This window comes from Ovis aries, chromosome 6, assembly GCF_016772045.2.
Source record: "Ovis aries strain OAR_USU_Benz2616 breed Rambouillet chromosome 6, ARS-UI_Ramb_v3.0, whole genome shotgun sequence".
Classification (NCBI taxonomy): Eukaryota; Metazoa; Chordata; class Mammalia; order Artiodactyla; family Bovidae; genus Ovis; species Ovis aries.
Genome location: NC_056059.1, coordinates 112,270,489 through 112,294,669, shown reverse-complemented (window position 1 = coordinate 112,294,669; position 24,181 = coordinate 112,270,489). Strand labels below are relative to the sequence as shown.

General features: G+C 46.1%; 1 long non-coding RNA gene across 1 annotated transcript in view; it reads right to left on the bottom strand.

Annotated features, from left to right (window-relative positions):
• The window catches only part of LOC114115351 (uncharacterized), a 44,478-nt gene that overhangs the window by 3,794 nt on the left and 16,503 nt on the right, over nt 1-24,181 (bottom strand). Inside the window, exons 1-2 of the long non-coding RNA XR_003589722.3 lie at nt 11,061-24,181; nt 9,996-10,062 (exon numbers count right to left, since the gene is read on the bottom strand). The exon at nt 11,061-24,181 is cut by the window's right edge and continues 16,503 nt beyond it. This is a non-coding gene — a long non-coding RNA (uncharacterized LOC114115351). The remainder of the gene's footprint in view (nt 1-9,995; nt 10,063-11,060) is intronic.

Genomic DNA, 24,181 nt, shown 5'->3' with positions numbered 1-24,181 from the left:
CCTCCCAGGGTCTCCAGCCTGCTGGCCTACCCCATCAAAATTTGGACTCCCCAAGCCTCCACAACTGCATAAGCCAATTCCTTAAAATAAGTCTCATAGATTGATAGATAGATAGAAATAGAAAGAAAGAAAAATAAATATAAAGATTAGACATACAGCCAATTCCTTAAAATAAATCTCACAGATCAATAGATGGAAAAATAGATACAAAGATTAGAAATAGAGATTGAGATAGGGGTAGAGACAAATTTTTGTTTCTATTTCCCTGGAGAATCCTGGCTAATACACTTTACAAAAAGTACTTTCACATAAGCTCTCCAGTAGGTGAATTATGGAAGTCATTTGTGCTAATCAGCTTACACAGCCTTTTCAAACATCTTTCACTTGGAAAAGAACATAAAGATTTGTGATCTCACTTCCAGCTCTCCTAACTGTAATTTCCAGACTTCAAACCCCACAGAAGCCACTGACTTGTCAGTATATCTAGTATATCAATATAGATCTTAAATGAGTTATACAGAGGAATATTAAATATCAATTCCTTCATAGCATTTTTATAATATAGTGACTAGAAGTTTGCTTATTCACCAACTTTCCCTCTGATCATCAAATAAGTTGCTGTTTTTCAAATAATGCAGGATTTCTAACATTCCAGTTATACATACTGTTACTCAAGTGGATTTGAAATTCAGCATCAAATCTACAGTTCATGATGAGGAATTTGTCAGAATAAAGATGACTAATAATGTATTATCAAGAGCAGCGAACAGCTATGGATGATGCAATTGGCAACTCACCCACGTGTTACCAAAAACAGACTGTATTTCACAGATCCCTAAAGGAACACTCACACGCTTCTCCTGATGCTGAGTTCTTGGGGGTCTTTTCTTTGACCTAGTTCTTTGACAGAACATTACTTAGAAGCAAGCAAACCCTAGTTTAGGATGGAAAGTGAATAGAACAGTATATATGGGATATATTCTCTCTCCTTTCAACTCCAGTTCCCATAGGGTATAGTTCAGAGCTGCACCAGACATAGGCAGGCTTTCCGGGTTTTGCCAGTGATAGAGAAATTGCCTGCTGATGTAGAAGATGTAAGAGACTCAGGTTCAGCCCCAGGGTTGGGAAGATCCCTTGGAGAAGGGCATGGCAACCCACTCCAGTCCTCTTGCCTGGAGAATCCCGTGGACAGAAGAGCCTGGAGGCTACTCTTCATAGGATTGCGAAGAACTGGACACGACTAAATGACTGAGCATGCACACACACGGAACACAGGCACCAACAGAGCTGACCCAGACATTAAACCAGCAAAATGGCTTCCTATAGAGAAAGACAATTTGTTTACAATACTGTTTTCCACTCTGCAGCACAGTGATTCAGTATTTTTATAGATCACGCTCCCTCTAAAGTTAATGCAAAACAATGGCTGTATTCCCCATGCTGTACAATATAGCCTTGCTGCTTATCTATTTTATACACAGCGATTTGTGACTCTTAATCCCCTACTCCTACCTTGCCCTGCCTCTTTCCCTCTTCCCCAGTGGTATCCAGGAGTTTATTCTCGATACCTGTGAGTCTATTTCTGTTTGTCTTATTTCTTGGATTCCACATATAAGTGACAAATACAGTATTTGCATTTCTCTGTCCAACTTATCTCACTAAGCATAATGCCCTCTAGGTCCATAGCAAAATTGGTTTGTATGTGTTAGAAAATGACTTCTATGCTCCACGAATGTCTCTACCCCAGACCTCTCTTCTTTTTCTCTGGTTCCTCCTTAGGGCTCCTCCAAGGCTTGCTCACAATCTCTAGCTAAAGGGATAATGCTGGGAAGGGTGGGAGGTCTTGGAACCCTACTCTCTGTAGCTCCGGCTGGCAGCCATTCTGACTGATCTACACACATGCCCTACCGATTGCTAAGTATTCTAAATATCATTCCTGGTTGGTTGGGAAAGTTTTGAGCATCTTTCTCTTTTCTTTGTCACACAAAGGCTTTTGATTCCTTGACCTATTTTTATTGAGACAATAAATAATAAAAAGCAGAAGCATTTTTATAACAATCTACACCTTGTAGGTTTTCCAATACTTTAGCTTATTCAACCATTATTTATTGTCTTACCATGTTCTGCACTGTAACAGGTATTAAACACAGGTGCGTGCACACACACACAGCCACATACACACATCATTTACTCCTCATGACAGCCCTGTGACTTGGGTGCTGCTATAATAATTTCCCCCCAAAATCATGTTAATATTACCTAACTTTTTCCCCTGTGCTAGGTGACTAGCTCTATGCTAAGCACTGTGCATGTGTTTGCTCATTTAATCTACAACGATATCACAAGATGTGTGCTTTTTCTCATCCTCAATACATAGATGAGTCATCTGGGACCAGAAAAGATTAAGTAAATTCTTAAGGTGCATGAGCTGGCAGGAACAAAGCAGCCGCTCTCGTCCAGTTTCTCAGTTTCAACTTTTCCATTGCCTTCTCCACTGTTCCCTGCTCCCTGGCATTAGGAGTGGATATTGGCAGAAGTCTTGAATAACGGGGCTGGTGTAATTTATAAATGGCTCAAAGTATCTTGAGCTCCAAGTTTCAGCTTTCGGATTGCCAACTTACAGTTTCCGCATCAGAGAAGGGCCATGTTCACACCAACTCATCTCACTGATCTCTAGATGAAGTCCTGCTTCAGCTGCTCAGTGGTTCTTGTCTTTAAGGAGTGGGCATTTTGCTATCTGGTGGAGACTCTTACTGTGTTTTTTTTCTTTTACATTGTATTTAAGATTCCCTGGTGGCTCAGAGAATAAAGAATCCACCCACAATGCAGGAGACCAGGGTTTGACCCCTGGGTTGGGAAGATTCTCTGGAGGAGGGCAAGGCAACCCAATCCAGTATTCTTGCCTGGAGAATCCCATGGACAGAGGAGCCTGGTGGGCCACAGTCCATGGGGTCGCAAAGAGTCAGACCTGACTGAGCAATTAACACAAGGTTAAAATACTGAGAGTGCCACTTCCTGCAGACATTATAGAGGCTTGCTCCATTACTGCCCCCTCACCACTCTCCCCTGCTCTTTTCTGGTGGAGGATGCTGCACCAGAAGTGGGCAGGGACTGTGCCTGTCATTTTATCCTTGGCCACTAACCCAGTGCTTCGGACATGAGAACATGATAAGCACTGTTTGAACACAGGAGTAAGCAGGAGTGAGTGGTGGTGCTTTTTCAGTGTCTCCAGAAGAGACAATTGTCCTAATCATGACGACCATCTGCTTTTGCGCCCCCAGCAAACCTCCACTCCCATCAGGTCAAAACTTGACCATGTCCAGTATATGGCCTCTAATACATGGTGCTCACTCTTAAAAAAAATAAATAAAAAGTTTTTGGCTGTGCTGGGTCTTTGTTGCTCTGGGTGGGCTTTCTCTAGTTGCAGTGTGCAGGCTGCTCGTTGTGGTGGCCTCTCTTGTTGTGGAGCGCAGTCTCTAGGGCACATGAGCTTCAGCAGTTGTGATGTGTGGGCCCAGCAGTTGTGGCTGGAGGCATTCAGAGGACAGGCTCATGAGTTGTGGCTCATGGGCTCAGCTGCCCCGAGGTCTGTGGGATCTTCCCAGACCTGGAATGGAACCAGTGTCCCTTGCATTGCAAGGCAAATTCTCAACCACTGGACCACCAGGGAAGCCCATATGGTTCTCTTTATACAACAAATGTTTAGTGAAATTTCCATTCATTTACTTTACTGGTGTTTGTGCACACATGTTCCACACAAAGTGATACACTGGATTCTGGGGATACAGTGATGAAGAAGAAGGTAAGCGAGGCCCCGTCTTCAGGGCGCTCACATTCTTGTTGAGGGGAGGAGATTGAAATGAATACTTCCAAAAACTAACGCAAAAAAAAAAAAGAAGGCAGAGGATAATTACCAACTGTATGAAGGGCTATGAAAAAAATAAACAGGAAAGAGAGATGGAGTCACCAGGAATAGCAACGAGAAGGTGACCTATGAGCTGAAATGACCTAAAGATGAAAAGGATCTTGTTGTTTAGTCGCTCAGCGGTGTCCGACTCTTTGCCATCCCCTGGACTGCAGCACGCCAGGCTTCCTTGTCCTTCACCATCTCCTGGAGCTTGCTCAAACTCACGTCCACCGAAGATGACCTATCCATGCAAAATGATGGGATGAGAGCCTCCCAGGCAGAGAGGAGACACGGGCAAGTGCCCAGGCTCCCGGGGAACAGAGCAGAGGGGGTGCTTCTGGTCCAGTGGGAAATGGGAGAGCAGGAGAAGCCAGCCTCCCCAGGCTCCAGAGCACACAGTGGGGCTTTTATTTGGAGAGAAACACAAGACCAGTGAAGGGAGTGTCTTCTGCAGTCTAAAGAGGAAAAAGTAAAGACAGGAGATGATGGGGCTTGGACTAAAAAGAGGATAGGGAAAGAAGTGGATGGATTTTAGTTCTACGTGAACAAAGTACATTTGACAAGAGAGGGGGACAAAAAAGGACTGGCTTAAGCAACTGAGATGGGGAAAAGTGAGACTGGAACAGGGTTTCCATCAAGAGTTTTCATTTTGTATATATTATTTTTCCATTGCCTATTAAATACACAAATGGGGCTATCATGTAAGGAGGTGGATATACAAGCCTTGAGTTCAGGGAGATAGAAAAGTGCAGGGGAGAGAGAGGAGCTGGGAATATTCGAGTATCAAGAACAGATGGCAGTGGCCGTTTAGCCGCAAAGTCGTGTCCAACTCTTGTGATCCCATGGGCTATAGCCTGCCAGGCTCCTCTGTCCATGGGATTCTCCAGGCAAGAATACTGGAGTGGGTATACTCCTCCAGGGGATCTTCCCGACCCAGGAATCGAACCCAGGTCTCCTGCATCGCAGGCAGATTCTTTACCGACTGAGCTATGAGGGAGCTCTGAGAACAGGTGGAAGGTATCAAAATCAAGCCAAGGATCTGCTCTTCAACACTGGTCAGCTCCAGGCTGATTCTATGACCCTGAGTAAATAACTTCTTCATGTCTCTATTTTCTCATCTATAAAATGAGAACAAAAGTACCACTCCTTAGGTTTGCATTGAGGATTAATAAAATAATCCATACCTTGTCAACTGAATGCCCTCTTTGCGGTCACTCAGACATGCATCTCTGTCACACTCCTGAAGTCCTGGACGGTCGTTCTTGCCCTCAGTGCTGAGTTGCCCTCTCAGACAGCTCCAATTAGCCTCCCACCCTCAGGACACCCAGGCAAGGGGAAGGCCCCAGTCTCATGGTTGGGGGATGTCAATGTCCTCTCCTGGCACTTTCCTCTTTTCTAGCTTTGCTTGAGGACCACTCTAACTTGGCTTAAAGGGACAACCCTCCTTTCTCATCCCAGAGAGAAGACCAGAAAAATACTGTGATGCTCTTATACCTAAGAATCCCACCTAAAGCATCGTCCAGCTTTCTCTTATATAGTTGAAGGTGGTTGATGGAGTTGATGGAGCTGACAAAGAACTGGTTTCTTCACCTCTCAGTAAATCCTGCAGAAACGTGTCTAGCATTGATCTTTATAACACAGGGAATTTGTCATACATCTTAAGTAGCTTTGAATTTCAGCCAGAATTTCCACAGGAAACTTCCCATTACTCATCATATGTATTTTATTTGTAATTTTGTTTCTTAGTGTCAGCTTTACTTGCCTATCACGACCTCCATGACAAGAAATCCTGGCCCATGAACCTGAAGTCTAAAGAGATTCAGGAAGAATAACAGTATAAAACACTGCCTCTCTTTTCTATATGCCTCTGATCTTAGGTTACAAATCCTGAAAAGATACTATAAATTCTGTGCTATAGGAGAGTGCATTAAAAAAGATCATCTGTATGATGTTTGAGTTTAAGGGAGGGTGATAGTTAATTGCTCTTCCTCCTCAGAGTCCGGAAACAATTAAGAAATAGAGCCCAATGCATGGAGGCCAAAGCATTAAATTTACAATTCAGGAAGGCTAGGTTGGAGCATGGAGCTCATCCTGTAGCAAAAGTAGGCTCCTCCTACTCAGAAAAGCAGGCCACTACATCCAGCAAAATGAAAACCCGTCTTTGAAGTCTATCATAGAGAGGTGGGAGCCACGAATGCAAGCTGGTTGTCGAAAGGCAGATCCCAGAGAGACAGTCACACGGCCCGTTTGGAAGATGGGGAGAAGCAATCAGAGAAGCTTGGACAAACGGATGTCCAACTTTCTCTACCCCCCCCCCCCCCATCAAGATGGAGAGAGAAGAGAGAGATACTAAAATTATTCCTTGCCTCCTTTTCCTACCTTCCTCCTCTAAGGAAAGGCTGGATGGGAGATGAGTGCTCCCTCAAAAGGAAGAACTAAATGCCATTAACATTCACCTGGAAGTGGGAAATCCTGGGAGGATAGCATTGTCGTGAGGTCATTTGCTCTGAACCTACTAGGTGTGAATTTTTCAGGGGAAGGGGTGCAGGAAGCGTTCCTGCCAGAGAGAGACCATGAGTGAAGGGGAGGGGGAAAAGCAGCTGTCCTCAGGGACACCTGAGTGGTCTAGATGGACTTGAACATCAAGAGCTTCAGTGGGTAACAGAGGGAGACCCTGGAAAGGCCATCTGAACTTGGGTTGGGGAAAATCTTGGTTACAAGCCAAGGATTTGTATATATTCTTTGGTTGGAAATTGGAAGACAGGCAAAGTTTTTGAGTAGGAGAGGAACATAATTATAGTAATGCTTTAAGAAAATTAAGTCAGCCGCAGAGTTTGGAATATATTATCTGGGGAGAGTTTGGAAGCAGGAAGATAAGTGAGAGGCTCAAGTGGAAGCAATGTTAATTAGTATCATCTAGGGGTGGGTGGGGGTGCTGGAAGGCAAATGATGTGTGTGCGGTGCTTTAGAGTTTACAAAGTTCTTACCCCATCACTTATTTCTGTTGATACGGCAATTGTGAGAAGTAAATCGCTCAATGGTAGACACACTGCAAGTCAATCAATTTGCATCAGTAAATCTTAATTGAATTAACACCAGGAAAGCGCTAAAGGACTTGGTGACTCGACACGGGAAGGAAGGCGAGTGAAGAGGCAAAAATGATTCATAGCCTTCAAGCTAGAATAAGTCATTCATCCGTCAAATATTTATTGAGCTCTTACTATAATACCAGGAACTGTTCCAGATTCTGGGCTGCAGCGAAGAATTTGGTGAACAAAGACCTTACCCTCAGGGAGCGTCTGTACCAGGGATAAGATTTCATCAGCAGATGTACAAAGAAATATAAAATGTCATGGGATTAAAGAGACAAAAGTCAGGGTGAGAGTATGGAGGGCGAGAGCATCAGGGAGGTACTTTTTAAGATGTGTGATCAGAGTCCTTTCTGTGGAAGTGACAGAGATCTGGAGGCTAAAAGGGAAGTGAAAGGCCAGGCTAAGGACTTCTGGTCATTGTGCAAAAGAATGATTCGTAGAGGAGCAACAGTGGAAATACAAAGACAAGCAAGAAGGTACTACAATACATGGGTCCAGGCAAGAGATGATGATAGCTTGAACTAAAGTGGTATTTTCAGAGAAGACAAAGACCAGCCAGATTCCCCCAATAAATGTTTAGATAAGGTTTACAGGATCTCTTTTATTCCATGTGATGTAGTATGGAAGAAAAGGAGAGAAGTTAGGATGCTTCTGAAGTTTTCACTGTGAGTGGTTGGGTAAATAGTTGTGCCCTTCTCAGACGGAGACTAGTGGGCCAAGGAATCAAGGGCTTTGCTTTGAACCTGTTACCTTTGATTAACTTGCTGAAAATTCAAGTGGACAGACTGCAAAGGAAGGACATGATTCTGGACTTGCAGGAGATGTCAGGGTTAGAGATCTAAACTTCAGATGGCTTTTCCATCACCCAGGAGGGAGACGCTGATTCTTATACTCATCCAGCATTTATTAAGTACTTACTGTATGTGAAATACTTCTCTAGGCCTTGGGAGTGCAGAGATCAAAGACATTTTCCTTCCCTTCAAAGGGCGCACAGCTTGTCAGGAACACAAACGAGGGAACAGCCAATCAGACTGTAACATGATAAGTTTCATAACAGGAGTTTCCAGGGGTGATACAGGAAACCTCAGAGGGGCAGGGGATCCAGGGATACAAGGAAGCCTTCCTTGAAAAGGTGATGCTCAAGGGAAGTTTTGAGGATTGAAGAAGGCTTGTCTGGGAGAAGAGAAATCCAGGCTCAGAAAGAAGGGTTATTCAGGTGGAAGGAACACAGTTAAGAGCATTGAAGCACAAGATTGCATGGCATGGTCATGCGTCTGTGTTTATTTAGACATGACTGGGAAACCGGGTGTTTCTGTGAGGGCAGCAAGAGAAGAGACTGGACAGAGGTGGGTGAGAACAGATCATGAAGACCCCGCTAGGCCATGCTGAGGAGTCTGCCAGGAGACGACGACAGCCCTAGTCTTAGAAGTACTGAACCTGGGCCATGCTGAGGAGTCTGCCAGGAGACGAGGACAGCTGAGCCTGAGATATACACGGGACATGTCTAGAGGGCAACGGAAAATGGAAGATCAGACCCCAGAGAAGTTTGGGGCCAGACTCTTGCTTTCATTTCTAGCTATGTCTGTAATATTTCAGCATCTCCCTCACAGAGATCATTGTGAAGACATTTTTGCTGTTTGTGTTGTTCAGTCGCTAAGTCTTGTCCAACTCTTTGTGACCCCGTGGACTGCAGCACACCAGGCTCCCCTGTCCTTTACCATCTCCCGGAGTTCACTCAGACTCACGTCCATCGAGTCAGTGATGCCATCCAGCCATCTCATCCTCTGTCGTCCCCTTTTCCTCCTGCCCTCAAGACCCAGCATCAGGGTCTTTTCCAGTGAGTTGGCTCTTCGAATCAAGTGGTCAAAGTACTGGAGCTTCAGCTTCAGCATCAGTCCTTCCGATGAATATTCAGGACTGATTTCTTTTAGGACTGACTGGTTGGATCTCCTTGCTGTCCAAGGGAGTCTCAAGAGTTTTCTCCAACACCACAGTTCAAAAGCATTAATTCTTTGGTCAAGCTAAAGAAGCTCAACCTTCTTTAGGGTCCAACTGTCACATCCATACATGACTACTGGAAAAACCACAGCTTTAACTATATGGACCTTTGTCGGCAAAGTAATGTCTCTGGTTTTTAACATGCCGTCTAGGTTGGTCATAACCTTTCTTTCGCAGAGCAAGCATCTTTTAATTTCATGGCTGCAGCCACTGTCTGCAGTGATTTTGGAGCCCAAGAAAATAAAGCCTATCACTGTTTCCATCTTTTCCCCATCTATTTGCCATGAAGTGATGGGACAAGATACCATGATCTTCATTTTTTGTGAATGTTGAGTTTTAAGCCAGCTTTTCACTCTCCTCTTTCACCTTCATCAAGAGGCTCTTTAAGACACAGATGTGAATTAAATGTTCAAGAAACAGGGAATGCAGAGAAAAGAGGAGCAGGAAAGGGACCGGTTTGTAGGCAATGTCCACAGCTTGAGGGCTGGGAGAGAAACAGAGTCAGGATGGAAATCAGGGCCAGAAAGGTCAGGGATGGTCAAGAACTGAAAGGGTACATCATCAATGGCGCCAAGGACAGGGGAAGATGTGTGAGGAGGATGGTGGTTGGAAACACCGTCTACTGGTTAAAGAAGGTGGCATTTGAGGGCATGTCATTCTGTGTGCTGACCAAATGTCCCTTTGTGACCTTTGGGAGAATAATTTAGAGCAGCCAGGCATTAGAGGGACTAGGACTGGGGTGAGAAAGTGAAGGCGGAGAAGGGAGACTTCCAAGCCTCTGATCCTGAGCTCGTCCTGGTTTCCTGCCTAGCCGCGGCCATTTGTATTCAACCTTCACTTGACCCTTTTTCCCTGGCTTCCTGTCCTGTCTCCCTGTCTGCTGTCCCAACAGCACAGCATCGCCTGCCAACAGCAATCCCACCATTCAGCCAACCAGCAAGCTACGAACTGAGTCATCAAGTGGACTTTATCCGATAACAAAATAGGTCAAGGATTACCTCAATGACACGCGTGCCGTCCTCGATCCTGCAAAACAATTGGGATCTCTTTGCGGACACCTTCGACCTGGAAGAGTCCACAGGAATCTGTGACGAGTGGTTACCAACTGGGTCCAGAAAGGAGGGCATTGTGGGGGATGGAGATGTTTTTTCATTTCTACTATATACCCCATTTTATCATTTTAGGTTATTGTTGTTGTCATTGTTTTACAACAAAAGTGTGTTAGTTTTATCATTTTAAACACTTTTGGTAAAAAAAAAAAAAAATGATATCACCCCTCTCCCCATGCTTCTAAGCTGCAGAGACACCATTTGGCCAAGACCATCTACATCTCTTCTTCTCTTTGTGTTCTCCTCTCATCAATCTTTGGCAGCTAGAATTAACTCAATGGAAATGTTGGCAAACCCGCCAGTCAGACATTTATTCTCTTTAACATCATGGCCGTATCAAGATAATTGTTCTTCTGTATCAACTGATATCTAGCATTTAATCAATTGGCTTTGCATATCCAAAAGCCACTTATGCAAATTAAAACGATGACTCTGCTTAAGAAACTGGGAATGATAACCACGGTCATTATGAAAATGAGTGAAGCTAATCAAAGCCCCATTGTCATAATTTTCTTTTTAGAGACCAACAGCTGAAACAAGTGGAATCAGGAAAAGAATAATTGGCCACTTATTCCAAATGACCACCATTTATAATAATAATGAACAGCACAAATAGCAAACAAATTAAGAACTGCACCCATTGAATTCATCAGTTACCAACATGATGGCTTTTCCTCTCACTACTTGAACTTCTCCCTTCTACCTCTGGCCCCATCCCTCTCCCTGGACCACAACAACCGCCTCCCAGATGCCACTCTTGTTCCTCTTAGGTGTAGTCTCCACACTGGCCACTGGAATGAACTCCTTAATACCAAAACCAGGCCATTGCCTTGATGAGAACTCTTCAACCCGGAATTAAGCTCTTTGTCAACCATCCAAGATGGCTGGTCTCCTGGCTCCCACCTGTGGATCTTCTGAACTCAGGCTCGCGGGGGATCAGTGGAAGCTGCTCACCTTGACTTGGGATGTCCTGTGGCACTCAGATCACTGGCAGACTCCGCTCTGTCTTGTGGTGACCTTCCCTCTGGGGAATTCAAGTGTCCTCTTCTGTCCCAGCACCTTGGTCAGGACCACCACCATCCACTGTAGCAGTTTCCCTTAAGATTTAGGGAACTTTGCTGACAGAAGTCCATATAGTCAAAGCTATGGTGCTTCCAGTAGGCATGAATGGATGTGAGAGTTGAACCATAAAGAAGGCTGAGCACTGAAGAATTGATGCTTTTAAACTGCGGTGTTGGAGAAGACTCTTGAGAGTCCCTTGGGCTTCAAGGAGATCAAGCCAGTCAATCCTAAAGGAAATCAACCCTGAATATTCATGCTGTTCAGGACCGATGCTGAAGCTGAAGCTCCAACACTTTGGCCACCTGATATGAAGAGTCAATTCACTGGAGAAGACCCTGATACTGAGAAAAACTGAAGATAAAAGGAGAAGGAAACAACAGGGGATGAGATGGTTGGATGGCATCACTGACTCAATGGACATGAATTTGAGCAAACTCCAGGAGATGGCTCAGACAGTAAAGCATCTGCCCGCAATACGGGAGACCTGGGTTCGATTCCTGGATTGGGAAGATCCCCTGGAGAAGGAAATGGCAATCCACTCCAGCACACTTGCCTGGAAAATCCCATGGATGGAGGAGCCTGGTAGGCTACAGTATATGGGGTCACAAAGAGTCGGACACGACTCAGCACCTTCAGTTCAATTCAAAATTCCGGGAGATGGTGATGGACAGGGAAGCCTGGCGTGTTGCAGTCCATGGGGTCACAAAGAGTCGGTCATGACTTAGAAACTGAACAGCAACCTGATAGCCCAGTGGCTAAGGCTCCACACTCCCAGTGCTGGAGGCCTGGGTTTGATCCCTGGTCAGGGAACTAGAGCCCACACGCTGTATCTGAAGATCCCTCATGCTGAAACGAGGATCAAAGATACTGCATGCCACAACTAAGACCTGGCCCAGCAAAAAAAAACAAAAAACAAAACAGTTTTGGTGGAAGGGGTACCTTACCTCTTCTCTTTTCATAAGCCTTTTGGGATCTTTAGGCAAATACATCTACTTCCTCCTCTTCAAAATGAGGAAAAGTTTGGCTAAATCACAGGATTTTTTTTTAAAGCTACTTAGTATGCCATTTCCCAAAGTCAAGATATGCCTCAATTGTTACGTTTATATAAAGGATGCCACTCCTATGTGACTTTCTATGTTCACCTTTAACTAAAAACTTCCAGCACACCAGGTACTCATCATAGATATAAGCACACACATACATCTTAAGTCTTATTATCTCTGCTTAGAAAATGACTTTTCTGAAAACATCCTTTAATAATATCATTGCAGTTTTGTAAGTAGTCTGATACATCATTTCCTGGAGTCAATAGCACTAAGATTAGAGCCTTCTTGACATTAACCAGAAACAAAATGAATGGACTGTCTCAATCAACTGTTAATTACTTATTCTGCCCTAGACTTCTAAAAGAAAGAAGGAAAGAAGCTAGCAATTGGATTTCTCAGGCCATTAATAGGTGCTGTTGAAACAGCATCTGCCTCTATAGCTCTCAATCACACGTACACACAGGAAAGGGCAATAGCCACAGTTCTTAGGATCAGGAGACTCTTTGGAAGGCAAAATTTTCAAACTCGGTTTTCAAACGGTTCAAGCTCTTTCACCAAGAATAACCTTGCCTCTTGGAAGACATTACTCGGGCATCTAGAAAATGGTGACTGCAGAGACAGGACTGTCCACTGAAAACCTACTGGGAAAAACTTTAGAGATATGATGCTGGACTGTCTGATATCAGTAAAAATTTCAGCAGGACCCAGAGACTAGTCAACTAGCAAGCTGCGATCGTTTTAAAGACCCTTCAATACACAAAAATACAGAGTTGGCCATCATTATGTCATCAAGTCCACCAGCTTTCTGAGTTCATTTATTCTTACAAGGACAAGTTGAAGCAGCAAGGAAGTTATTTCAGGACACTGGGAGCGCTAGAATCTCTGGGAGTCATGTTTGGAGCCATCTGAGGTATCTAACCAGGAACAGGGCTGCCCAAGCTGGGCACACGTTCCACCCATTCAGTTTGAGATTATCGGAAGAGGTTAATGAAGCTTTGTGTCTTTCTTCATATTATAGTTTCCTTTTACCCCAAATAATACACTCTTATCCCATTTTTTGTCTTATCCCATTTTTGTCTTAAGTCTCAGAGGTCAATTTAGAGCCTCCTGCAGTAACTCCCCAACCAAAGGTTTGGGCAGTGATTATCAGGAGAAATATCAATAACCTCAGATATGCACATGACTCCACCCTAATGGCAGAAAGTGAAGAGGAACTAAAGAGCCTCGTGATGAAACTGAAAGAGGAGAGTGAAAAAGCTGGCTTAAAACTCAACAGTCATAAAAGGAAAATCATGGCATCCGGTCCCATCACTTCAGGGCAAATAGATGGGGAAACAATGGAAACAGTGACAGACTATTTTCTTGGGCTTCAGAATCACTGCAGATGGTGACTGCAGCCATGAAATTAAGAGACACTTACTGCTTGGAAGGAAAGTTATGACCAACCTAGATAGCATATTCAAAAGCAGAGACACTACTTTGCCAACAACGGTCCATCTAGTCAAGGCTATGGTTGTTCCAGTAGTCATGTATGGATGTGAGAGTTGGACTGTGAAGAAAGCTGAGCACCAAAGAATTGATGCTTTTGAATTGTGGTGTTGGAGAAGACTCTTGAGAGTTCCTTGGACTGCACTGAGAGCAAACCAGTCCATCCTAAAGAAGATCAGTCCTGAATATTCATTGGAAGGACTGATGCTAAAGCTGAGGCTCCAATACTTTGGCCACTTGATATGAAGAACTGACTCATTGGAAAAGATCCTGATGCTGGGAAAGACTGAAGAAAGGAGGAGAAGGGGACCACAGAGGATGAAGTGGTTGGATGGCTTCATGGACTCAATGGACATGAGTTATGAAGTGTTTGGATGGCTTCACAGACTCAATGGACATGAGTTTGACTGAACTCCGGGAGTTGGTGCTGGACAGGGAGGCCTGGTGTGCTGCAGTCCATGGGGTCGCAAAGATTTGGACACAACTGAGCGACTGAACTGAACTGAACTTGTCTTTTGGAGCAGCCTCATTTATATGAGTTAAAGTCTACAAAGTCAGGTAAAATTTCTAAATAAATTAGGTAAACTAAGTAGAAAGCACAACACACTGCCATAGTCAATTGCTTCTAGACCTAGACACAGACACGGCACAGCTCTGGTTTTTTAAACAGACTCTGGACTATCAAAAAATGAATGTCTGGTATTTCCCTTATGCTAAGTTCTCTATCTTCTAAGATCATCATCCTTTCAATATCCTAATGGAACTGCCTGGGCCCCGTACCACAAAGTGATGCTTTCAAATTGTGGTTGCTGGAGAAGACGCTAGAGAATCCCTTGGACAGCAAGGAAATCAAATTAGTCCATCCCAAGGGAAATCAGTCCTGAATATTCATTGCAATGACTGATGCTGCAATGAATCTGCAATACTTTGGCCACCAAATGTGAAGAGCTGACCCATTGGAAAAGACCCTGATGTTGGGAAAGATTGAGGGCAGGAGGAGAAGGGTGTGGCAGAGGATGAGATGGTTAGATAGCATTACCGACTCAATGGACGTGAGTCTGAGCAAACTCTGGGAGATGATAAAGGACAGGGGAGCCTGGTGTGTTGCAGTCCAGGAGGTCACAAAGTGTTAGACATGACTGAACAACAGCAAACATACCAGGTGCCTTGGGAAACCCTGACACAGGCATACACATGGAGGTGCCATTTGCACCCACTTTGGAGAAGGAAATGGCAACCCACTCCAGTTTCTTGCCTAGAGAATCCCAGAGATGGGGGAGCCTGGTGGGCTGCCGTCTATGGGGTCGCACAGAGTCGGACACGACTGAAGCGACTTAGCAGCAGCACATCCCATGTCAGCATCTCCAAGGTGCCTGTGAGGTTACATTTCTAGTCATCAGTATGCCCTCTTAGCTTCCTTCTTCCACTTTGTTGCTCCAGGATTGTGGGTAAAATCTGTAGGCATCCAACCAAAAAGAGCTACATCATCCAGGAGGTTCAGCTTCCACCATCCCTTTTTCAGAGAAGACAGGGACAATGACTGACCAACACAAGGGTTTGAAACACCGCCCCTTTGCCTGAAGAGGACCCAGCTCTGTGATGCAGTGTGTGCTCTGAAACTCCCTACGAGGTCAGGTCCAAATCAGCCCCCAGGCCACGTCCATGTGGCGTCCCCTCCTCCTTCCCCACTCTTGTCCTCTTACGCCCCTTCTGCGGGGAGCACCCCTCAAAATATCACAGTCACAACTCCCCCTGCCTCAGGCTCTGCTTCTAAGGACCCAGCCTAACCCAGCTAGGTTTAGCAAATGTTTTCCAGAAGGGGACTGAGAACCCAGCACAGACCCGCAGGGACTCAGATCTGTGTGTTCCTTGCTGTGTTGCTAAACCAAGGATTCCCAGAAGAGGCGCAGAGTAGAGAACCTTCTTTCTGCAGGATGAAGAAACAAAACCATGACTACTTTCATGGCTTCAGAGATTTTTGTTTTCTCTTAACTGCCTCCAAAGAAGCAGATGAGCTCAGGAAGCAGAGTCCAGCAAAATCCTCAGTGTAGGAACCTCCCAGAATTTGACACTAGTATTAAGGAGTTTCTAGGACCTCTCTGGTGGTCCAGTGATGTCTAAGACTCTGCATTCCAAAAGCCAGGGGCCCGGGTTCGACCCCTAGTCAGGGAATCAGATGCCATATTGCCACAACTAAAGATCCTGCTTCCAGTTCAGTTCAGTTCAGTTCAGTTGCTTAGTCGTGTCCTTAGCGACCCCATGAATCGCAGCACCCCAGGCCTCCCTGTCCATCACCAACTCTCGGAGTTCACTCAGACTCACGTCCATCGAGTCTGTGATGCCATCCAGCCATCTCATCCTCTGTCGTCCCCTTCTCCTCCTGCCCCCAATCCCTCCCACCATCAGAGTCTTTTCCAACGAGTCAACTCTTCACATGAGGTGGCCAAAGTACTGCAGTTTCAGCTTTATCATCATTCCTTCCAAAGAAATCCCAGGGTTGATCTCCTTCAGAATGGACTGGTTGGATCTCCTTGCAGTCCACGGGACTCTCAAGAGTCTTCTCCAACACCACAGTTCAAAAGCATCAATTCTTTGGCACTCAGCCTTCTTCACAGTCCAACTCTCACATCCATACATGACCACTGGAAAAACCATAGCCTTGACTAGATGGACCTTTGTTGGCAAAGTAATATCTCTGCTTTTAAATATACTATCTAGGTTGATCATAACTTTTCTTCCAAGGAGTAAGCGTCTTTTAATTCCATGGCTGCAGTCACCATCTGCAGTGATTTTGGAGCCCCAAAAAATAAAGTCTGACGCTGTTTCCACTGTTTCCCCATCTATTTCCCATGAAGTGATGGGATCAGATGCCAGGATCTTCGTTTTCTGAATGTTCAACTTTAAGCCAACTTTTTCACTCTCCTCTTTCACTTTCATCAAGAGGCTTTTAGCTTCTCTTCACTTTCTGCCATAAGGGTGGTGTCATCTGCATATCTGAAGTTATTGATATTTCTCCCAGCAATCTTGATTCCAGCTTGTGTTTCTTCTAGTCCAGCATTTCTCATGATGTGCTCTGCATAGAAGTTAAATAAGCAGGGTGACAATATACAGCCTTGACGTACTCCTTTTCCTATTTGGAACCAGTCTGTTGTTCCATGTCCAGTTCGAACTGTTGCTTCCTGACCTGCATACAGATTTCTCAAGAAGCAGGTCAGGTGGTCTGTTATTCCCATCTCTTTCAGAATTTTCCACAGTTTATTGTGATCCACACAGTCAAAGGCTTTGGCATAGTCAATAAAGCAGAAATAGATGTTTTTCTGGAACTCTCTTGCTTTTTCCATGATCCAGCAGATGTTGGCAATTTGATCTCTGGTTCCTCTGCCTTTTCTAAAACCAGCTTGAACATCAGGAAGTTCACGGTTCACGTATTGCTGAAGCCTGGTTTGGAGAATTTTGAGCATTACTTTACTAGCGTGTGAGATGAGTGCATTTGTGCGGTAGTTTGAGCATTCTTTGGCATTGCCTTTCTTTGGGATTGGAATGAAAACTGACCTTTTCCAGTCCTGTGGCCACTGCTGAGTTTTCCAAATTTGCTGGCATATTGAGTGCAGCACTTTCACAGCATCATCTTTCAGGATTTGAAACAGCTCAACTGGAATTCCATCACCTCCACTAGCTTTGTGATCTTTTCTAAGGCCCACTTGACTTCACATTCCAGGATGTCTGGCTCCAGGTGAGTGATCACACCATCATGATTATCTGGGTCATGAAGATCTTTTTTGTACAGTTCTTCTGTGTATTCTTGCCACCTCTTCTTAATATTTTTTGCTTCTGTTAGGTCCAGACCATTTCTGTCCTTTATCGAGCCCATCTTTGCATGAAATATTCCCTTGGTATCTCTAATTTTCTTGAAGAGATCTCTAGTCTTTCCCATTCTGTTGTTTCCCTCTATTTCTTTGCATGGATCGCTGAAGAAGGCTTTCTTCTCTTCTTGCTATTCTCTGGAACTCTGCATTCAGATGCTTATATCTTTCCTTTTCTCCTTTGATTTTTGCTTCTCTTCTTTTCACAGCTATTTGTAAGGCATCCCCAGATAGCCATTTTGCTTTTTTGCATTTCTTTTCCATGGGGATGGTCTTGATCCCTGTCTCCTGTACAATATCACGAACCTCATCCCATAGTTTATCAGGCACTCTATCTATCAGATCTAGGCCCTTAAATCTATTTCTCACTTCCACTGTATAATCATAAGGGATTTGATTTAGGTCATACCTGAATGGTCCAGCGGTTTTCCTTACTTTCTTCAATTTGAGTCTGAATTTGGCAATAAGGAGTTCATGATCTGAGCCACAGTCAGCTCCTGGTCTGGTTTTTGTTGCCAGTATAGAGCTTCTCCATCTTTGGCTGCAAAGAATACAATCAATCTGATTTCGGTGTTGACCATCTGGTGATGTCCATGTGTAGAGTCTTCTCTTGTGTTGTTGGAAGAGGGTGTTTTCTATGACCAGTGCATTTTCTTGGCAAAACTCTATTAGTCTTTGCCCTGCTTCATTGCGCATTCCAAGGCCAAATTTGCCTGTTACTCCAGGTGTTTCTTGACTTCCTACTTTTGCATTCCAGCCCCCTATAATGAAAAGGACATTGTTTGGGGGTGTTAGTCTAAAAGGTCTTGTAGGACTTCATAAAACTGTTCAACTTCAGCTTCTTCAGCATTACTGGTTGGGACATAGACTTGGATAACTGTGATATTGAATGGTTTGCCTCAGAGACGAACAGAGATCATTCTGTCGTTTTTGAGATTGCATCCAAGTACTGCATTTCGGACTCTTTTGTTGACCATGATGGCTACTCCATTTCTTCTGAGGGATTCCTGCCTGCAGTAGTAGATATAATGGTCATCTGAGTTAAATTCTCCCATTCCAGTCCATTTTAGTTTGCTGATTCCTAGAATGTCAACGTTCACTCTTGCCATCTCTTGTTTGACCACTTCCAATTTGCCTTGATTCATGGACCTGACATTCCAGGTTCCTATGCAATATTTCTATTTACAGCATTGGACCTTGCTTCTATCACCAGTCACATCCACAGCTGGGTATTGTTTTTGCTTTGGCTCCATCCCTTTATTTTTTCTGGAGTTATTTCTCCACTGAACTCCAGTAGCATATTGAGCACCTACTGACCTGGGGAGTCTTTCAGTATCCTATTATTTTCCCTTTTCATACTGTTCATGGGGTTCTCAAGGCAAGAATACTGAAGTGGCTTGCCATTCCCTTGTCCAGTGGACCACATTCTGTCAGACTGCTCCACCATGACCCGCCCATCTTGGCTTGCCCCGCGGGCATGGCTTGGTTTCATTGAGTTAGACAAGGCTGTGGTCCTAGTGTGATTAGACTGACTAGTTTTCTGTGAGTATGGTTTCAGTGTGTCCGCCCTCTGATGCCCTCTTGCAACACCTACCATCTTACTTGGGTTTCTCTTACCTTGGGCGTGGGGTATCTTTTCACGGCTGCTCCAGCAAAGCACAGCTGCTGCTCCTTACCTTGGATGAGGGGTATCTCCTTACCGCCGCCTTTCCTGACCTTCAACGTGGGATAGCTCCTCTAGGCCCTCCTGCGCCCGCACAGTCACCACTTCTCCCAGCCACCACCTCTGGCCTCCGACACGAGGTAGCCCCTCTCGGCCGTTCCTGCGCGCTGCAGCCTGGCACTCTCAGCCGCTGCCCCTGACACTCAGACATGCGGTAACTCCTCTCGGCCGCACTCAGTGCGCCGGGACGCAGCCACCCTCGCTCAGTGCGCCCCGCGTGTCGCAACAAAGATCGAAGATCCAGCGTGCGGCAACCAAGACCCAGCACAGCCAAATTAACAGATAAACATGTCCTTGAGAAAGAAAAGTGCTGGAGAAGCATAAAGATGGTGTGGCCCTCAGATTATTTAGCTCCTATTAATCTGCCCTTCACCAGGCTCATTCTTCTCGTTGTCTTTGGCAACCAGTTTTTCGCACAGAATAAAGCACACTCGCCTCCATTCCGGTAGGGACTGTGACTACTGCTGGGAAGAGGAATGCGGGATGGTGTGAGTGAAGGTGGGAGGTGGTCTGATCCCAGGAAATCCTGAGGGCACCGAGATGCACAGGAAGGGCTCAGCTTTCCCCTCCACTGGGTCAGGTAACCTGGAGTGCACACGGATTCTCCCTGCCGCGGCCATGTCAGAGGGACTGACAAATTGCCAGGAGACTGCAGGAGAGACAGCAGTCCACGTGACACAGAGATGAGGAGGGGAAAGTCGGCAAAGGGTCCACGGAGCTCAGGACATCTGATCTGTGCCTGAAGGTTGAGACGCGGATATTAACCAAGGGACGAAAGGTGAAAGAAGGCAAGCCCAGCTGAGAGCCCCGGGGGGCAGAGAGGTGACTGCAGGTTGCAGGGGAAGGTCCGGAGAGTCCTGCAGGGCTGCGGCAGGAGATGAGACCGGGAAGAGGCCTTGGAAGCCACTTGAGAAAGTCCGCAGGATTGTGCAAGCAGTTGCCACAGGAAGCAGTCTGCCCAACCTGAGGGGAATGGATTAGAGGGAAACAGAAAAGGCAGAGAAACCTGTCAGGAGGCTCTTGAAGTGATCTCTAGTGCTCGCTGTGTACTTAAGACACGCCAGGTGCTGGCCAAGCATTTTCCACATTTTATTTCACTTAATCCTCACAAGGGTTGAATGTGACAAACCCTGTTGTGCATCTCAAATGGCAGGAGCAAACTGGGACGTGAACGCCTAGGTAAGCGGTCCAGGGAGTCAAGGCTGCTAAGCACGGAGCAGTGCCGTCAGCCTGCAAGTCAGGACCTCCCTGGTGTCCAGTGGTTAAGACTCCGAGCTTCCCATGCAGGGGACATGGGTTTGATCCCTGGTTAGGGAACTAAAATCCCACATGATGCTCTGCAGAGCCAAAAGCAAACAGAAAACCTGGGATTCCGGCTCCAGAGTCGGCAGGCTTTTCTGCTCGATTCCGGGGGAGAAATGTTGAGGTTCTGTCTAGGGCAGTAAGAACTGGAAGAGAGAAGTGTGGAAGTGTTAGTTGCTCAGTCATGTCCAACTCTTTGCAACCCCATGGACTGTAGCCCACCAGGCTCCTCTGGCCATGGGATTCTCCAGGCAAGAATACTGGAGGGGGTTGCCATTCCCTTCTGCAGGGGATCTTCCCGATTCAAGCATCAAACCCAGGTCTCCTGTACTGCAGGCAGATTTTTTACCATCTAAGCCACCAGGGAACAGAGAAGGGACAAAGCAAATGACATTTTCAGGGTGAAGAAGGGAGACAGAGATCAGCACAGATTACTGAGGTTTCCAGTGAACCAAGGCAAGGGTATTCAAATTAATAAGATGGGGAATAGCAGCGTCAGGGGTTAAAGTCTACCTGTGTGTGAGATGTGAAGGTTTCAGGGACTGTGGGTCTTGAGATGTGAAGGTTGCAGGGACTATGGGTCTTACCCCTCTCCCCAACTCCCATCTTCCCACCTGGCACAGTCACGCTTGCTCTGACCTTTGCTCTATTGAAACGTCTTCTCAAGGAAGTGCCTGGGACACTGGGACAGATGCCATCAACACACTGAGGCCAGTAAGTGCTCTCTGGCTGGACAGCTCTGATCGTAAATGTCAGGCTTATTCCTGTAAAAGGAGTCAGGAAAAATCAGGGAATGTGCTGGAGAGGAGGTTTCCCAGCACCACGGAAACCCTGACCTGCTTAAGTAGATGACTGTCAGTCCCACTCTCAAGGACAGATTCAAACTTCAAACAGCAGTTGTTCTTGTTGTTGTTGTTCAGCGACTAAGTCAAGTCCAGCTCTTGGCCGCCCCATGGACTGCCAGGCCCTTCCGTCCTTCACTATCTCCTAGAGCTTGCTCAAATTCATGTCCACTGAGTCGGTGATACATCCACCCATCTCATCCTCTGTCGTCCCCTTCTCCTCCTGTCTTCAATCCTTCCCAGCATCAGGGTCTTTTCCAATGAGTCAGTTCTTCGTATCAGGTGACCAAATTATTGGAGCTTCAGCTTCAGCATCAGTCCTTCCAATGAATATTCAGGGTTGATTTCCTTTAGGATGGACTGGTTGGATCTCCTTGCTGTCCAAGGAACACATTGGACCCCTTCAGACCTGATGGGGCTCATCTTCCAGTGTCCTATCTTTTTGCCTTTTCATACTGTTCATGGGATTCTCCCGGCAAGAATCCTGGAGTGGTTTGCCATTCCCTCCTCCAGTGGAACACATTTTGTCAGAACTCCACCATGACCCTTCTGTCGTGGGTGGCCCTGCACGGAATGGCTCCTAGCTTTATTGAGTTACACAAGCCCTTTGATCCCAACAAGGCTGTGATCCATGAAGGGGAAACAAATCAGGGTCCCCCATTAATTCGCTGCCTATGGACAGATTGGGGTAGTTCTCAGGGTTCTCTCACAAGATGCAAAAGCCACTGGGAAGAGAAAATGCTTTGGAATGCCAGCTGATTCCCAAGGGCATATGGGGCTTCTTGCAAAAGTGTTCTAGTTCTAAGCACCATCTTTTAAAACAATCCAGCATCTCTCTCTCTACCTCTCCATCTATTCCTCCCTCCTGCCTACTATCCACACTCCTAGTGGTTTAGGAGTGCTGATCTCTGTCTCCCTTCTTCACCCTGAAAATGTCATTTGCTTTGTCCCTTCTCTGTTCCCTGGTGGCTTAGATGGTAAAAAATCTGCCTGCAGTACAGGAGACCTGGGTTTGATACTTGAATCGGGAAGATCCTCCTAGTGGTTTAGTCACTGACAAAGGGAGAAGGCTGTTTATTCATTGTGTCATAATTTATACCAGCAGAGCACTGGACACAATCCAAACCTCCATCCATAGAGGACTTAGAAACTATGATGCTGTTACTGCTGCTGTTGTTCAGTCGCTCAGCTGTGCCTGACTCTTTGTGACTCTAAAGACTATAGCCTGCCAGGCTCCTCTGTCCATGAGATTTCCCAGGCAAGAGTACTGGAGTGGTTTGCCATTTCCTCCTCCAGGGACGGAACTCACGTATCCTCTGTCTCCTGCATTGCAGGAGCCCTCTCTTTACCACTGAGCCACCTGGGAAGCCCATAAACTATGATACATTCTCATAATCCTGTATATTCAGCCTTAAAGAGAAACAAGGTTCAACGGCATATGTACCAATATGGAAGCTGAGATAAATGATGTGCAAAAAAGCAAGGTGCAACCCGGCGAGTCATATGCCGTGTTTCCTATATACATTCTTATACTCGCAGAAAGAAACAGTAGAAGGCTATTTGCAGCCACAGCCTGAGTTACCTGCAGACTGCAGAGGCAAGAGGGGTACAGAGCACAGGAGGGAGGCAATGGGGCCCTGAGGATGACTCTCTCCTCTTGACTTTGGAAGCACACAAATTGTGTGTTCCAAGAGTAAAACTTAATTAAAAAAAAAAAATCTCATGCAGAAATTAAAAGGAGATATTTTACGAAAGTAAATCCTAAGGAGAAGTCAAAACGTGGTGTATGGCCCGCTAGACAAACCCCTCCAAAATGGGGGTCTGACTGAGGCCCACCGGTCCTCTCCAAAGGGCTTTCCGAGGATGTCTATAGGACGAGGGGAGGACACAGGCGGGGAAAGATGGGGCTGCATGGAGCATGGGGCCACGTGGCTCAGGAGGAGGGGGCCCAGAGGAAGTGGCAGGAGAGCCGGAAGGGCAGAGCAGCATGGCGCGACAGCACCCCCACCCCGCCCCTCCGCCGGCCGCAGGGACTTCCCCCTCCGTCGCGCCAGGAGTCTGTTATTCCCCCAGATTGTTTTTACATCGGAAACAGTTTTTTTCTAAATATTTAGGAGAGACCCTCTTTGCCGTGACCGTTTGGGGCTTGCGGGACAGGATCCTAATTGAAGACAGTAAACTGTGCCCATGAGTGTCCCACCCTTTGTCTCTGCTCCCCTGTCCCCATGGAGCAGGGAGGTGGTGCCCCTGGGTTTCACTGCCTTGGGGAGCAGATGGGGAGGGTAGACCTCAAATGTTTGTCTAACACTCACTGCCCCACCACTGCACCAGGAAAGAGGGAAGACGACTCAGAAAATGCTGTCTAGGGTCCCGAGAATGAGAGGATCCTGCTAATATGCCAGGAATGGACTGAACACAAGGCCAGGACTCTCCAGGCAGAGCCCAGCCTGAGACCTGCACTCCAAGCAAGGCAGGGAGACAATGAGGGGGAGGGCAGGGGGGGAGGAGCCCCATGCCATGTGAAAAGGCTGTGCAGAGCCCGACCTATAAAGACAGGCGGTGAACACCACCCAGCCCCAACCCCACCGGTTCTCTGGCAGGGGACGAGGTCAGGAACTGAGACACACGTCAGGAAGAGAGCCCGCTCTGGGATGGGGTGAGGGTTTCCTCTTCCCAGCAACCTACCATGGGGTCTGAAAGTGAAAGTGAAGTCGCTCAGTCATGTCAGACTCTTTGCAACCCCATGGAC